This window comes from Emydura macquarii, unplaced genomic scaffold (genome assembly GCF_026122565.2).
Source record: "Emydura macquarii macquarii isolate MOO-44397 ecotype Brisbane River unplaced genomic scaffold, CSIRO-AGI_Emac_v2 contig_18, whole genome shotgun sequence".
Taxonomy (NCBI): Eukaryota; Metazoa; Chordata; order Testudines; family Chelidae; genus Emydura; species Emydura macquarii.
In genome coordinates, this window is record NW_027130155.1 from 2,555,710 (window position 1) to 2,568,600 (window position 12,891).

Below are 12,891 nucleotides of genomic sequence, written 5' to 3' on the forward strand. Positions count from 1 at the left end.
TTCAACTCTCAGGCCAGTTCAGACAAGCTGCCAAACTTGCAGCTGCAGAAGTCCCCTGTGTTCTGAGGGCCCCACCCTGCCAGGATCAGGTTGAAATGCTGGCCAGTTTTACTATGTTCATGCTCTAGTGCTGTGTGGTGCAGGGTGTAAACTGCTTGATGCTGTCTGTGATAAGAATTTGAACCCCAGGGGGAAATCAAGACATCTTCCTCTTTATCATCACTGGTTCTGCCTCCTCCTGTTGAACAGGAATTCTCCACCCACAGCTCTCCTAACACTCTGTCAGTGCCCCGCACGCAGTTCTGAACATGTTCCCTAAGTTCTTCCCTCTCTGTGGAACTGCATCCCCACAGATGGTCTGGCTGGGCAGATGCACAGAAGTTTTACGCTAAATCTTGCACCCTCCAGACATAGGTGCTGGAACTAGGGGTCTGCTTGAAGTGGTTTCCATCATATACAGGGTTTATAGTTTGTTCAATGGCTCTCAGTACCCTCACCGTAAAAATTGTTCCAGCACCACTGCCTGCAGATATGATTCTGATCAAAGGGCTCCACAGGAGGCTTCAGCTTTGTTTGCACTTGCTCTAATTTACAACCTAATCATAAAACTATCAGAGGGTTTATATTTAGAGTCAGGACTAGCAACCACAGAGTCTGGCTCCCAGTTCCTGCTCTAACCACCAAACAATGCCGCCTTCCAAATAGGTATAATAAAGCAGTTAAAACAACCCATCATGGTTTTTGTGAGTTCAGTTTTGACTGCCTAACCTATTAGAGTTCTTGTGAAAAGATAATACAAAGTATATCCAGTGAATGAAACTTGCTATCTGTCAGGTGAAAGGAAAAATCTGGTTATAGATTAAATGCTGATTAAGAGACAGGAAGCAAAAAGGAGGATAAATAGCCCATTCTTGTTCTGAAAAGGGGATCCATGCTAGCAGTGTTGTCCAATATATTTATTAATGATCTCAGCGGTGAAATGAGCAAAGATGGCGCAATTTGTTAAAGAGAGAAGACATTTGTTCAAAAAGAGTGTAACAAAGCTAGGTGGTTGAGCAATACAACAATGGCACATGAAATGCAATAGGACATGGGCAAGAGAATGTGTACTGGAAGAACAATCTGAACAGCTCTCACACACTGACTTTTAATTGTTGTAACAATTCATTATTGAGGAAGAAATGTAGGCACCTGGGAAGGGGTGGGATGAATTCTACATGGTGCCTGGTCAGCCTGAGGTAAGAACCTTGGCTCAGACAGTCAGAGATCCTATAGCTGCTGCCAGCAATTTGGCCTGTCAGCATTCTGTCCTCATCACTTGGCAGATTCCTCAGGCCAGATTCATTGCTTATGTCAGTACACTGACTTCAGGCATGAGTTTGCTCCGTGGCTTATGACCAGTTGCCAGCAGCTACCCGATGACACAGCTGGTAGTAAAGCCCAGACTGCTTGCACTCAGCAGTGGAAGTTAAGCAATGGGTGGGAATGGTTCAGAGGGGTGTGAGCCTCCTGCAGGCCTTTGTTGTGGCATGGAGTCGGCCAGACAAAGCTAGGGTCTCCTGAGCAGCCTCCCACGCATGGGGCTCCTAGGGATCCACTGTTAGAGTTTAAAGCTGCCCTTCCCTGGCTGAACTTCCAGGGGATGAGGGCAATGGCTCTGCTTCCTGCCTTCATCAGGGCCGGTCTTCCCTCTGGCATAGCACCCTGCATTCATCCCACACTCACAGGGTGAATCAGGCCTAGCAGCTGTGCTGGGGGCATGAAGAAGCCAAAAAGCATGGCTGGTCTGTTTCCTTTCCTCCTCAATTGCTGTGAGCTACGAGAGCTTGTTTGAACAGTGGCTGATCTAACCCTTACATGGAGGTTTGAACTCAGCCTGAGTCATTTTGTGCTTTAATTAAATCTGGTGCTGCAGCTACCTTTACCCGTGGTATGACCATCCACCCCCACCATCTTGCCAGGCACAATATCCTTATGGACAGCCAACAGAGCCATGTGCCCAGTTTCCAGTGACCGCCAAAAAAGTGACTAGCATGTTGGGGTGCATTAAGAACAGCACAGAGACCGTTAGCAATACTGTTATTAGATGCACTTTGTAAGCCAAAGAAGATTTCTTGACTACAGCTTCACATTCAGCATTGGTTATTTAAATTCAAATACAACATAATGGCAGTGGAGCTGAACCTTCTTTTTATTTATTTCAGGGATAAATTTGGCCCCTCATCAGAGAAAGGACATTTAATAGCCAAAAAAGAAGGGTCCAGGGAAAGGCAGTGAAAGTGGATAGAGAAAGGCCAACTGTACAGGGAGATGAAAAATAAGTCATATTCTACTTTAATTACATCGTGCAATCCCATTGTTACCAGTGAGGTTGCATGAAGCTTAGTAACAGAACAGGGTAGCCAAAGAGTTGAAGCGTATGGCTTTATGTGGGTATAACAGAGAAGAATTTGGCCTAAAGAGAATAAAAGGAAAGAAGATATGATAGAAATATCTAAAATACAGACTACAGAATACACTGGGCATCATATACAGACCATTGATATACAGACCATGATGCAGAATCAAAGGGCATCAAACTAATTGGGCCATTAGCCTGTTGCAATATGGCAAGTCCAATGACAAAACGCCTAGTACAGCTGGAGTTGTAGTTACTTAAAAAATTACAGTCAGCCACTGATGGAGCCTCAAGAAACTTTGTTTAAATAAGCATGTAGACCCCATGCATAACTTTCCAGCCAGGCAGCTATACGCTGCTACGTCCTTATTTTGACATTTACAGTTCAGAATTCTCCTTTGTTCTGGGAGAACAAAGTGCTTCTACTATTTTAGAACATACAGATTAATAATCTGCTGATCATTCACATTGTCTTGATTATTTTTTAGTTTATCTTGTATGAACCTGTAGGTAAAACTTTATGGTGTGTGGGTAGTGGAAAAGCCAGTGTGTTCAGATAAGGGTTCAGCTGGCATAGCTTCTACTCTCTCCTTTTCAAAGCATTTCCCATTTTTTACATAGAGCTACTGTGATTTCTGAAAGTAAAGTCCTATCACTGTGTGCTCTTGATGCCTAAATTCATCCCTCTGAAAAGCCATGTAGATCTTGGTTTAAATACACTTTGCAGCCCCACATTAAGTGAGTTTGATGGTCTCAGATAAGCACTCCCAGCATAGGAGTCTGCTGTGTGAAACTTTCCTATGCTATTTTGGACAGCACAGCACGCTAAGAGCTGTGAGAGCGAGGCACCCTGAAATGTAATCACTCTTCGTTCCAGTGTGAAGGAATTTACATACTGGTTTGGAGAAGTCACACTGTACTGTACTTGCATGCACTGTACCCAGTTTGTAGATAGCAAAAGAACTTCTGTTTCCCCTGTTGTCTTATTCTTCAAAAGCATGATCAGTTACCCACAATTCAGTAGATGAACAGCAACTGTCCTACTTCAGACTTCTTTTCTTTTTGGCCAGCTGTTCAGATGCCTTTTGTAAGATCACATAAGGCTGCCATTTTAAACAAAGTACACCTGCTATACACAGTGCTTAGAGGGGAAAAACAGGATCGCCGAATCTGCCTTGTGCATTTTTATTTTCAATACATTTTACCCAGCAACAAATATTGTTCTGTGACAGATTGCTATGTCCAGCTGTTGCAAAAAGAGGTTTCACCACCTAAACAGCAAATAAAAACATTGGCTTAGACCCTTACAATAGATTTTTTACAAGGAAATCCTTTATTAGAGTGGTGTGGTAGGAAGACTTAGCCTGCTTTTAACGGCTCATAGCCAATGTTGATAGGGGTCAGATGTGACTGGGTTTGACTGTGAAAGGTTAAGTGAAGTTCACTAAAGGACTCTGCCCATATTTGGGAGTCTCAACATTTTAGAGCTTATCTTGGAAATTTGAAATGATGAAAACTAAACAGGAATGTTTAGTAAGTGCAGCTGGTCACCATTATGAAACCAGACTGCCAATAGCATTGTTCGTTTGACTGTTTCAAGTGGCAGATATCTTATAGTTTTCAACTGATGTTATAAATGAGCCTGAAAGCCACGCTACAATGCACAGTGTGTTTTTAAATACAAAAAACAATATTTATCATCTAACTACTATGTCGCTCTCAATAAATTGTTCATTTTTGTGAATTAGAAAAGTTAAAGGCCCCTAGAATGTTGTAGAAAGCTTTCATGATTTTCATTTCTATCCTCTGCTACACATACTGAATGTTTAATATATGGAAGATTTATTACAGTAAAAAAGACTGATCCAACCCATTAAAGTCAATAGGAGTTTTTGCATTGACTTCAAAGATCAGACCCATGGACTATATGGGAAAGTAACTAATTTGTGCACAGACGCCATAGCTATGAGAATGAATGGAGCCATTTAGTCTGACTAAGCACATGTTGGGTTCATGGGAAAAGAAATAAGGAACTAAATTCTATCAGGGTATTTGTTGTAAGATTCCCTCCCACATCCACTAAAGTCCTTCATGCAATTTGATATGACAGAAATTCCATGAAGGTATTTTAAGGAAAATACTGTCCAATTGTGCTTACTCAGAGCTATGAACTATTGTTTTGTACTAAAGTACTGATTCATTTTCAAGGATTTTCAGAAAAAAGGACCCTAATCTTCCCCCCCCCCCCCCCACAACTTATCTTGTAATGAGTAACTAGTAAATAGTATAATATTGAAATATCACTGCTTACATTTCTAAGATGCCTTTCTTTACAAAATGTTTTACCAACTCTAGTGCTGATTCATGATTCCATTACACTGGTCCAATTACAGCCGCATAAAACCTGGTGTCATGGAGAGGTGAACCAAACCATACGTACACAGAATGCACATTACCTGAACATTTCTACATGTGAGGGCTATTAGAATTCTAAACCTAGATCTGGATATTAATGTCTCAAATGACCTCTACTTTTATAATCAAAATTCCAGACCCAAACATGTCTGAACTCTGGGGCATTTGAAGTCTGGATCCAAATTTTGTGACTGATATACAATAATCACTCCACCCACCACTAAAGCACGTCCACCTCACAAATATACTGCAGCAAATCTTTGAAGGCACACGGCAGCCATTTAGGGCTGGAAGTGAAGAACACTGTGTGCCGTTGAAACTGCATGGGTCTTTAGGTGGACAGACTGTAAATATCTAAGCTGGAGCTTGTCCAAGATATGAAGGTTAACATCTTCATTCTGGGACTTTGAGTGCCCACAATCAGCCAAGTTCTACAGCTCCTCCAGTACCCCTAATACCACACTGGAGTATTTGTTCTGTACTGATGCAGAAGTTAGGTAGGCTACCACCCACTGAATTACCAACCTTTCTTCCTGCAATAGTCTTGGTTTTCCTCAGAGGACTCCCTTCTTAATATTGATCAAACTGCTGCTGTTACTGCTTAGCTTGTGGTTGTGATGAGATCACACACAGCCTAGACAATATGGCTGCAGGTCATGAGAATGAAATAGTTATATTACTCATTACTACAATCCAGAGACTTTTCACTGTGTCTGCTATAAAATCTTATTTTCAGTTTGAATGGATGAATTGGAAACTTGGGACACCTGGTTTGTTTGCTTTAAGTAATGCAATTATTTTGGTGCTAATATACTTTTTAAATGGCTTCAATTTAATAAAGTTACACTTGGCAGGCAGCTAGTCCATACTGTGGTCAGTGCTATTGGTGCCTCACTCTCCTCTCTTCTTTGGCTGAAGATTAATATTAAACTTTGATACATGGCTATTGTACATGCTCAATAATTGTGCCTCAAAGTGATTCATAGTGATTTTTACTTCACATTTCATGTACCTATTCATGCAAGATGGCAAGAGTTCCAGAGTGTTTATTACAGATATTTGCATAGCTGCCTTCCCTATAGCATCCAGGGTGCAGTTTAGATAGCTTGTATTAGGGCAACAAACGTTCCCTGGTATGGATTTAATTCCCCTCAAGACACAAGGAGGACATTGACAGTGGATGGAGATGTGGAGATTTGACTGCACATGCTACAGAGGCCTGGTCAAATAGGAGTGTCTTACAGGTTTTTCTAAACGTGACCAGGCATAGGCAAATTCCTGGTGGAAGAGAGTTTGAGGCTACAGCTTGCCACGAGAACACCCTGGGGCCAGCTCTCTCTTAAGCCTTCCCTTTGGGATGGTTTGTTTAAGTGTTCCTAACAAGCCTGTGGGTTGTGTAGTGGGCCAGGGAAGGAGAGGAATCTTTGAGATAGTTGGACTCTAGGCTATTTAAGGCTTTGTATAGTTGGCAGCCAGTGCTCATTTCCAGCTATAGTAATGCTGTTATGTTCCTGTCCTTTGCACAGGTCCATAAAAGAAGTGGCTAAGTGAGAGACAGAGGGGGAGAATGTCTGCAAGATGACCATAGGGCTCCACAACCCTTAGCGACAGACTTTTCCCACTTATTTTCTCTTTTTGTTATAAGCACTTAGGGTCTGAACTTCAGAATAGTGGAGCGAAGAGTTCTCACAACCCTGAAAAGAGGCAGGATGGTCCAGTGATGAGGACATTAGCTTGGGAGACTTAGGTTTAATTCCCTGTTCTGCCACAGACTTCCTGACTCTTGGGCATTTCGTCTCTGTTCCTGAGCTCCTCATCTGTAAACTGGGGATACTAGCACTTCCTGAACTTACTGGGATGTTGTGAGGGTAAATACAGTAAAGGCTGTGAGGTGCTCAGTCACTATGATGATGGAGCCATGTAAATTCCTCTAATAGATAGCAATAACTGTCTTCAGTGGGAGTGGGGGGTGCTCAGCACACCTGAAAATATTGATTAGATAGATCCTTGGTTGTTCCTTCCAGGGGCTCCCCAACCAGGCTGCTCCCTGCTTCTGAAGGGTTGGGGGGTAGATCCTGCAGACCAGAAGAGAAGCAGTGCAAGTTGGAGCACAGGAACTCAGTCAGTTGCCTAGATCCAGCCTCACACGGGTTAAGGAGGAAAGTGGCAACAACTCAACAGGACAAATTCCTTCTATAGGCACAGGCTCCTTTGGGCATTTGGATGCCTTGAGGAGCATGGGGTGAGTTGGTGGATACCCTTCAGGATAAATGAGAACCATAAAGTGAAGCTGGCTAGAAGCTGCCTGTAAATGGAAGTGAAGCTGACCTGTCTGTTTCCATTGTATCCACTGGGAGATGAACAAAAAAAGGAAACAAGCACCAAGAGTGGCCAGCAGACGAGGTCTGTAAGATTCTGTGCTCTGATTCTCTAAGGGGATGGGCCTCTGGCAGAGTTCCTCCCACTGGCTGGGTCTCCAGCTCCTGCCACTTCTGCTGGGCTGGAGGTGTGGGGAGGAGGGGGCACATTCTGGCTAGTCTGCCTCTCCGGGAGACTGGTTTGCACTTGTCCTGGTGGCAGGTGCTTTCTCCTTGCCCGTACAGGCTCTCGTGACTGCGTGCCAGAGTCACACTGCCACTGAAGAAGCTGACAGCCAGTGGTTGGTTCTGAGAGCATGGGGCACAGCCCAGCTGTCGGTCTGCTGCTGGGGCCTTCTCCTGGGGCACATGCCAGGCCAAATGTGCTTGCAGGCAGGGGAGTGGCAGAGCACCCTGGCTAAGGTGGGCTCTTGAACTGCAGCCATCCATGGAGTTGCTGTTTCTGCTTGGAGGGATGGGGACACACACGGAGCAAGGTGTCCGAACGGGAGCATGACAGAAAAAGTTTGGGAACCTCTGCTCTATGGAACACAAATATTTTTAATAGGAGAGTGTCCCTTTAAGACTTCTGATCCCACTAGGTCTGGATATCACCTACTGTGTTCCCTTTGGATGTTGGGAGCATCACCTGATTAGCTCCATGGCTGGGGAAGATTTTTGTCCTTGATATGGGGTGCTTGGGACAGCAAGAAAACTTGAGACCAATGATGTGATGTCCAGTGATTAGGACTGGCACTGGGCAGGTTTTCCCAGGATTCTCTCTTCTTTGAGGCAGCTATCCTGGGAAATCTGTCAGGGTGCTCAGTACACCCTGCCACCTGTCCAGTTTTATGGCACAGGATCATCCCAGGTATCCGAGTTTTTTGTACCCCCTTGAGTACAGTGATCATTATCAGTGATCACTCAGCACTTACAAGAGCTCTGCTTTATCCAGCCCACTGCACATAACGCAAGCTTCACAGCACCATACCGAGACTGGGAAGCTCAGTAAAGTCCCCAATACCACAAGTGGTTCTTGTGCTGTAGAGTGAAGCCTCCCGGGATGTGTAGAGATGCCACACTTCCTGTCCACTCCAGATGCAGTCTTTGGTAGCCTGACACTTGTTGCTGGGGCAGAATTAACGGAGCAGAACAGGGCACTCACAGGCTGCAGTTACTTACATTTTTACCTCACACTGTGCATCGTTCTGTTCACAATAAGGACGTTTCTTGACACCGCTCTGCTCACCACGAAGATAATACAGCTCCTAAGCGTCTCGTACTGTGACCTGACACACCCATCTAGCCATATTGCCATAAGGCGAGACTGGGCAGTTTGCAACCCCAGGTTGGGAAGCCATGCTCCTGCACGCAGGAAACACAAGCTGTGTGCAGAGGGAAGAGAGGGAGTCACCCAGCTGTGCTGGGCCAGCCTGTGCTGCCTAGGGAAAATTGGAAGCATAAGTGAGGAACAGGGAATTTATTTATAACTGAAATGCCCTCTGCACAGCACAGCAGAGAGGAAGTATGGACAGCCAAGGCAGGAGCTGTTAGCAAGGAGGACTGTTGTGCTCTTCCAGGAGGGGAGTGGGAAAGGCCTGTGTGCAATTTTCATAATGAAGAATGATCTTTGGAACGAGGAGAAGAGCTAATAATAATAATACTGTTTACAGAGACAGCCCCAGTTCGGCAGGGACAGTCCTGGGGAGTTCGTGTCCTGGACAGTGCCCTGGGGCTGTGTTGTGGCAGCTTTTCCCTCTCAGCTGCTCCTTTTCCAGCCACAGCTCTATCCCTCCCCTGCCCCCTGCTGATTCTCCTCTCTCAGCAGCAGCCAGCTCCAGCCCCTGTCCCTGCAGCCGCCCCTCAGCTACTCACAGGGCAAGGAAGAGCTAGAGCCATGGTTGCCCAGATGGGGCAGCTGCAAAGGAACAGGAAGAAGGGACCAGCTGACCTGATGCTGGGAGAGGAACATGCATGGGACAGAGAGGTCAGGTAACACGGGGAAAGGGCAGGGGATAAAGGTGGTGGGAAGAGAAGGGTGGAAGCAGCCGCCAGGACACTGGTTTAGTCACTGGAGGGGGAAAAAGAAAAGGAGTCAAATGTTGGCAGTTACGCGACACTTAAAAGGTGAAGCCAAAGCTGTCCTAAGCAACTCTTGTTAGACAAATGTGCTTACGCATTCTAAACCCACTTCTAGAGAAAAGTTACTCTAGAATTTTCCTCAGATTCTTCTGCAGCAGCTCAGACGGGAAGGAGAAGCCCTTTGCTCCCACTGGTAGAATGAGAGAAGTGATGGAGGAGCCTGAGACTGTTTGTGTCTTTCATTCTCCTAAACATTCCTGCCACTCCCCAGTGAGCGAGAGGCTAGAGGCCACAGTGTCCACTTCTATTACCTCCCTAATCAGTCACCTAGAGAATTGTAGAATCCTAGAAGATTAGGGTTGGAAGGGACCTCAGGATGTATCTAGTCCAACCCCCTGCTCAAAGCAGGACCAATCCCAACTAAACCATCCTAGCCAGGGTTTTGTCCAGCCTCACCTTAAAAACCTCTAATGATAGCGATTTCACCACCTCCCTAGGTAACCCATTCCAGGGCTTCACCACCCTCCTAGTGAAAAAGCTTTTCCTAATATCCAATCTAAACCTCACACACTGCAACTTGAGACCACTGCTCCTACTTCTGTCATCTGCCACCACTGAGAACAGCCTAGTTCCATCCTCCCTGGAACCCCCCTTCAGGTAGTTAAAGGCTGCTATCAAATTCCCCCTCAGTCTTCTCTTCTGCAGACTAAACAAGCCTAGTTCCCTCAGCCTCTCCTCATAAGTCATGTACTCCAACCCCCTAATCGTTTTTGTTGCCCTCCTCTGGACTCTCTCCAATTTTTCCACATCCTTTCTGTAGAGGGGGGCCCAAAACTGGACACAATACTCCAAATGTGGCCTCACCAGTGCCGAATTGAGGGGAATAATCACTTCCCTCGATCTGCTGGCAATACTCCTACTAATGCAGCTGAGATAAATAGAAATGGAACTTTCGTTCCCTGAGTGATGACATGAGATCATTTTTCCTGATTCTGTATCACAGCTCCCATTTCAAAATGTCTTATTTATCTGTCTGTACAAGGCAGCATTTGGAGATCCAGTGTGTCTGAAAAAGTTCTCAGTATCTCCTATCACACCTCACTGGCCCAGTCTAGACTAGTAAAAACATTGTTAGTTGACCATTACTGACTGTACGGATCAGCTAATATGCTTTTAAAAGTGTTAAATTCTGTTTGAAAACATGTTAGCTAGAACCCTTTCAGAAACACCCTGTTTTCCTAGTCCATACAGGGCTGTATCCTCAGGCACGACCGGACACAAAATAGGTTTTGGGCAACCCATATACAGTAGCTGGACTGTAATATGTACACCCCCGTGTATGTAAAAGATGCCAGTACAGTCACCTTTTAAATTGTAACGCATTGCATGCCATAACAAATTCCCTACACTCAAGGCAGATACATATCTGTTCACCACTGCATAATGCACCAGGAATATGAGGCAAAACATGTACCTCTGCTGCTGTCCCATGTATCCAGGAGTTTCTCCCCAGAAGATGCATTGTTGCTGACATGTAAGGCTTCTGATGAACACTACCACTACTTCACCCTGAAGGTAAAGTGTTCATTTATCAGTGGGATGAGTAATCCCCTAAGGACAGGTGGTGAGAAAGGACAGGGTGACAGCAGTATTAGAGAAAGCAGACACCTACATGAAACAGGCACATGAAACAGCATCTGTTACATTAACATTTCTCACCAGCAGCAAATTGCTACACGGTCTTTATAAAAGAACTATTGGATTTGTCAGGGGTAAGAAACAGTATGACTTGTTTCAGACAATGGGGACCATTTAGCCTTAAGTGTTATGAGTCACAAAAGAGAGGAAGGGCTCATTAACTCCACTTTTATGTACTTTTTTGGGTACATTTTACTTTCCAACCACAGGGAATTTCTAGAATTGCCTTGATTACTTTTGGATCGAGTCTTCATATCCCCTATTTCCTATCCACGAAATGTCAGCTTAGAGTTTATTAGCCACATTGCTACTTGAGTTCCTCACGCTTCAACTGTGCAGGCTGGGGTGTGCACGCAAAACCTGGTTAAACATAACCTCAAAAAGGGATGTTTCTAACTCCTTCACATTTGAGTTTTCTACACAAAGCAAAATGCTGCAGAGAGTGAGGTCTCAGCTTTCTGGCTGGATCAGAATGATACACGTCACATATACTTATGAATTTATACTTATAAAGTTTGCAGATGACACAGAAATTGGGGAAGTTGTAAATCATGAAGAGGACAGGTCACTGATTCAGAGCAATCTGCATCTCTTGGTAAACTGGGCGCAAACAATATGCATTTTAATATGGCTAAATGTAAATATTTACATCTGGGAACAAAGGCCATACCTACAGGATGGAGCACTATCCTGGGGAACAGTGACTCTGAAAAAAAATTGTTGGTCTTGGTAGATAATCAGCTGAACATGAGCTCCTAGCGTGATGCTATGGCCAAAAGAGCTAATGCGATCCTGGAATGCATGAACACGGGAATCTCAAGTTGGCACTGGGAAGGAGGCTGTTGCAATACTGTATCCAGTTCTGGTGTCCACAATTCCTGAAGGATGGTGATAAATTGGAGAGGGTTCAGAAGAGAATGATTAAAGGGTTGGAAACCATGCCTTGGAGTGACAGACTCATGGAGCTCAATCTATTTAGCTCAGTGTTTCTCAAACTAGGTGACCCGATCCGAAAGGGTATCAGATGCCTATTGTAGGGGGGTTGCTGTATTGCTAGCCTTCTTCTTTAGAAGTGGGTGGCTGGAAAGTGGTGGGTACTGGCTGGCCACCCAGCTCTGAAAGCAGTGCTGCCACCAACAGCAGTAGAGAAGTAAGGATGGCATGGTATGTGGGAGCAGGAGGTGTGGGGGGTCATCACAGCCTGACATTTTTTCAAAGGGGGTCCCAGCAAAAAAATGTGAGAACCCCTGATTTAGCTTAACAGAGAAGGTTGAGGGCTGACTTGATTACTATATATAAGCACCTACATGGAGGACAAATGTCTAATAACTGGCTCTTCAGTCTGGTTTTCTATGGCTGGAAGTTGAGCTAGACAAATTCAGACTGGAAATAAGACATACGTTTGTAACCGTGAGAGTAATTAGCTATTGGAACAATTTACCAAGAGCCATGGTGGATTCTCTATCACTGACAATTTTAAAATCAAGATTGGATGTTTTTCTAAAAGATCTGATCTAGGAATCATCTTGGGGAATTTCTATGGCCTGTGTTACACAGGAAGTCAGACTAAATGATCTCATTGATCCCCTCTGGCCTTGGAATCTATGATTTAGAGACCAAATCCTTCTCATTTTACCCATAGTACCCGCATTTCAGTGGGACTACTCACATGAGTAAAATGAATAGAATTTGGCCCTATCTGACACTTCCTTTTCATCTTAGATGCTCCTTGAGACTAGATGAGTCACAACCAACAGGTGACTGCAAATTGAGCAGACCCCTTCAATCCAACGGTTTTAATTAAACCTAATTTAGAGCCAGTTTGTTGAGTAGCTAATAAACGTCAGAGATTGTCCACGCTAAGGGGACACAGGAGGGAGTTTTGTTTAAAGTCATGCTGCAACACAAGACACACAGCTGAGATTAGAATCTGGTCCTAGA

At 44.6% G+C, this 12,891-nt stretch overlaps 1 long non-coding RNA gene across 1 annotated transcript in view; it reads right to left on the reverse strand.

Annotated features, from left to right (window-relative positions):
* Positions 1-3,567: 3,567 nt before the first annotated feature.
* Positions 3,568-12,891, reverse strand: part of LOC137145856 (uncharacterized) — a 32,927-nt gene continuing 23,603 nt past the window's right edge. The window contains exon 4 of the long non-coding RNA XR_010917831.1: positions 3,568-3,669. This is a non-coding gene — a long non-coding RNA (uncharacterized lncRNA). The remainder of the gene's footprint in view (positions 3,670-12,891) is intronic.